Here is a 4,792-nt window from a genome sequence, read left to right as displayed (position 1 = left end):
TCACAACCTTTAGTGTTACTGCTTATACCTTCCTTCTCTATCCCACAGCAATGGACAGATTGTTTCTTTGTTTTTTTTCAATGGCTTTAAACTCTGCTACTCTTTTAGTCATTTCTAGATACCCAGTTAGCTGACAGATCGCTGGTGCAACAAGGATGCGGAAGGTCCCACTTCATCAAGCCTCACTGTGGCCTTGCACCCTACACCCGCCTCCCCAGCCCTTCTTACACTTCCCCTCGTAGGGAATTACAAATGAGCATCGCTAGGGAGTCACGCTGGGCAGTCTGGAAGGCAAAGCCCTCTGTGCAGCTCTCAGGAGACTTCAAATACACAAGCCCTCTTCCCACCCCACTCCTTTGGGCTAAGAGACACATTCATATTTGACAGCCTATCCCTCGAGTTTCTTGCTTGGCTACGGGGAAGCAAGTTGCTTCTCTTAATGGAAGGAGTTGAGGCCCGTACCGCAAAAATACAAAAAAACAAAACAAATAAATCAATTACATGTTTTAAATAAATAGAACCGTATTTATCTATCATATAGTCTAAAAGGCAAAAGTCTCTTAAGTATTACAAATACTTTTTTTTGTTTTGTTTTGTTTTGTTTTTTTGGCGGTACGCGGGCCTCTCACTATTGTGGCCTCTCCCGTTGTGGAGCACAGGCTCCGGACGCGCAGGCTCAGCGGCCATGGCTCACGGGCCCGGTCGCTCCGCGGCACGTGGGATCCTCCTGGACCGGGGCACGAACCCGCGTCCCCTGCATCGGCAGGCGGACTCCCAATCACTGCGCCACCAGGGAAGCCCACAAATACTTTTTTTATTATTATTATTTTTTTCATGTTTCTCACTGCCTCTTTGATCAGGTCTTTATTCAAAATTAGCTGTCCAAAATGATTTGACCTTTACTGAATAAACAAATTTAAGCTTATGCAGCAGCCTTCTTTTCCTCTGTGCTGGGTTTCTTTTCTGTGGGCTTCTTTTTTAGCAGGCTTCTTTTCAGCTGCTGGTTTCTTCGTCACTGCAGCCTTTTTTTCCACCAAAGCCTTCTTTGGCTTCTTCATCTTCTTAACGCAAACAGCCTCCTTTCCCTTCTTTCCCACCACAGGCTTCTTGCCTGGAATCCCCTTCTCATCTGATTTGGCTTCTAGTGCTGCTGCTGCCCTATCCATCCAGATTTTGTGGTTCTTGGCCTGGCGAAGAATGGTGTTCCGGCGCGTGGTCTTTGCGTATGGGTTTAGCTTCAACGTGATTCTCAGGTTTTTCAGTGGATTCTTCTTCAAGACTCTGCGATGAATCTTCTTGCGTGGTGCTCGGAGGGCTCTTTGGATCTCTGGGCTTTTCAAGATTCTGCTAAGGTCTGTATTGAGCATCTTGTGCATGGGGAGGTTGTAGTTACTCTTGAGGGGAGCAGCTTTACGCCAAGTGCCATACAGCTCATCTAACTTGTGGAAAGCACTTTCAGTCCAAATGCAGAAACGTGCCACATGCCCACCAGGAGCAAATTTAAAAATGTTCAGTTTGCTTATATTAAGCAGAGTAATTCCAGGGATGTTTCTGAAGGCCTTGATGATACCGTTGTCCTCATTACAGATGATGCAGGGTCCCCTGCGCTGGATACAGTGACAGTTTCTCATTTTGCCTTTGCCAGCTCTCATTCACTGCGAGGCGTAGACCTTTTTGATATCATTCCAGGCCTTAAGTTTCTTCAAAAGCAAAACAGCCTCCTTGGTCTTCTTGTAGCCTTCAACTTTATCTTCAACCACCAGAGGAAGTTCAGGAACTTCCTCTATACGATGACCTTTAGACATGACCAGCGCTGGTAAAGCCGAGCCAGCCAACGCAGAGCAGATGGCATATTGCTTCTGCATTGTATTCACTCTGGGGTGCCAACATCGCCAGGTCTTGGTTGGCGCAAACATGAGGGCCCCATGACACATAATTCCAAAAGCATCCTGACCAGAACAGTTAGTGCTGCCACCTCGAACCCTGGGAATTCGAGCCACAGCTCTGCCAGTTCCCCAAGACTCAGCACTGGTTTGATGACCTGCTAATTCACTGACAGCATAGGGCTGTCTGTTGTTTTTGCTCAAGTTGGCATGCGCAAAGTTCACAATATCTGGTCGAATGGGAGGCTTGAACACAGCAGGCAAAGTGACATTTTTGCCAGATGACTCCCCCTTTTCAGAGTACACTGATATCAGTGGACGAGCACACGCCATGGTGGGAGAGGAGAAGGCCACACTCCCCTCAACCTGGTGGCTACCACAGGAAAAGCTACAAATACTTTAAATAACATACATAAACAGATTATTCCTAAACCTAACATGAAAGTATTAATACTAATGGTATGATTTAATTTATCACCTTTGCATTTAATTATAAATCTTTCTCTGGTTAAAAAGTCATTCATCTACTAAATGAAGCAGCAGTTTTAACATTGAAGATGATCAGAGAGGTTCTGTTTCAGGAGAACTGAGGTTACCACCTGGAGCAAGTCATTGTTACTAATTATGCAATTTATAACCAGAAGATTACTTACCAGTAAGAAATTTGAGACTGGGAAGAGGACCTGGGGGAAATTTAGGTACAGGATGATCTTTTCTGAACTACAGGTGGACACGTGGGTCCTAAAAACCGTCTCTAAGAGTGGCTTCCAAGCCCAAACCCCTTAAGTGGAATTTCTCAACCTGCCTCTTCGAGTTCATAAAGTAAATAACCTAGCCGATAGCCATTCCTTGAGCCCTCTGCAGGCCCAGGGGTGTGCACACCAGCAGCAAGTGAGCCTTTGGGAGGACAGGCCAGGGAAGAAGACTGCACAAGCCCTGTGATTCTTGGAATTTGTGTTTCGAAGCTTGGTCTGTGTGTGTTTGAGCCAGGGGTTAAGGGAGTATCAGCAAGGATGGGTACATCCCCTTGACCCATGGACTTTTCAGCTCATGGGAGGGTGCAGCTAGGGGGGAGCCATAGCAGGACCTTCGAAAGTGATGGGGGTCCAACACCAGGTCCACTCTTGCCTTGATCTAGGGGCAGAACTGCACCTAAACTAGGACAAAACTTCAGGTGCTTTTCTGACTTTTTAAAGTAAAGCTATTAAGCCAAATATGAAGATTATTCTAACAAATCAAGGGATTCAAAAGTAGAGACGAAAGCCTATACCAACAGCATTTTGCTCTCTCGAGGACCCCATAGAATAAGATGGTGACTGGACATATTTTTGTATTTCTATAGAACAAATCAGTTCCTCAGACAACTGAAACTGTTAACTCACTAAAACTTTATTATTAGAGCAGTCCTCAGGAGCTGTAATGCAAGAATTCCTTTATAAGAGAGGGTTAGAGGCAGATATCTAGTTGGAAGTGGGGAGACTTGAAACTGCATTTGCAGAGTGGTTTACATAAGCTGAAGAAAATGTGAAAGGAACAGGTGGGGAAAGGGCACCATTGGTACTTTGCCATGACTGTGTGTGCCAGTCTGTTCCATCCCCCAAATTCCTTTTTGGCTTTAAGCTACCATAAATAAATTAACAGCATTAAAAGTATTGGGCTTGCTTCTGTGTCATTTTCTTTTTGGGCCACTGTACACAGCATATTAACACAGATCCTTTGGGGAATGCTAAGTTAAACACTCATAGGTGACAAATGAAGGAGAAATAATACAAATGAATAAAATCACAAAAATACACATACAGGTTTTGAACTATGTTTTCTGTTTTATGAAAATAAGCGGAACTTGTGAAAAGTGAAATAAACCATACTTTGATAAGCCCAAAGGCTTCTCTTCTATGCACATACTTTTCTAAAAATTCAAGATGAAACAACTTCCCTGTGTTGAATCAAAACTACCAGGCATTAAACCTCCCCTAGGAACTAGACAAATCTTATACTTTCTCAATTCAAATCAGAAGAAAGGTGTAAACTCAGCTCCTATCCTCCAGGTTAACCTGTGACTTTTACTCTATGTAGACCATAATGAGTCACATGTTTAATTGGATACCTGAAATGTTGCATAGAAGGTCATTCCTATCCAATTCACTTTTTTTAAATAGTAGGTCCTTGTTGGTTATCTATATTAATATAGCAGTGTATACAGGTCAATCCCCAATTCCCAATCTATCCCTCCTCCCCAATCCATTTCACTTCTTGTTCTCAGATTCCGTACGCTAATTTTTGATTACTGATGTTCAAGGACCTCAGCTGAACTGACTCAGCTATGAAAAATTATTCCTTGCACTCTATATAGATAACTGATTGAAGCAACTCTAAAACAGTTAAAATTTAATATATTCATAATTTTGTAAAGCCTTGTCATGGGTCTTTTTTACTGACATTAACTCCATAGAAAAAGTTGTTCCCCCCAAATCCACATATTTTAGGCTTAAAGTAAAGGATGGTCATGACTTTGAGGTGGATAGTCCCAACTCCTGGGGAATGCTTTGAGATTTGGGGGCATATCCATGCTTAATCCAGTGTGTTAATCGAATTCAATGAGTATTTATTGAGTGCCGACAACGGGTAAATCACTATGCTAATATAATGGAGAAAAGAGTTACATATTTCAAAGGAACTTATGTTCAAATGAGATATGCCAGTTTACAGCATGATTTATGTAATTATTCCTTTACTGTTGTCACCAAAATTGTTTCCAATCTTTTGTTGTCATTTAAGATGCTATCGTGAACATTCATCATTCATTCATTTTTTCACTGAATATTGATTCAGTACCTATGATATGTCAATCATTAATCTTAGTGCTGCAAGATTTCATATTACTGCAACAAATGGAACATGTACATAAT

The 4,792-nt window shown here is 42.5% G+C and overlaps 1 pseudogene; it reads right to left on the bottom strand.

Annotated features, from left to right (window-relative positions):
• Positions 1-922: 922 nt before the first annotated feature.
• LOC114896185 lies at positions 923-2,251 on the bottom strand (annotated as a pseudogene).
• Between the last annotated feature and the right edge of the window lie 2,541 nt (positions 2,252-4,792).

Source organism: Monodon monoceros, unplaced genomic scaffold, assembly GCF_005190385.1.
Source record: "Monodon monoceros isolate NGI ecotype Baffin Bay Population unplaced genomic scaffold, NGI_Narwhal_1 Super_Scaffold_15, whole genome shotgun sequence".
In the NCBI taxonomy this organism is placed as follows: Eukaryota; Metazoa; Chordata; class Mammalia; order Artiodactyla; family Monodontidae; genus Monodon; species Monodon monoceros.
Note: the sequence above shows the minus strand (reverse complement) of the source record. Positions and strands in the feature narration are given on the sequence as shown.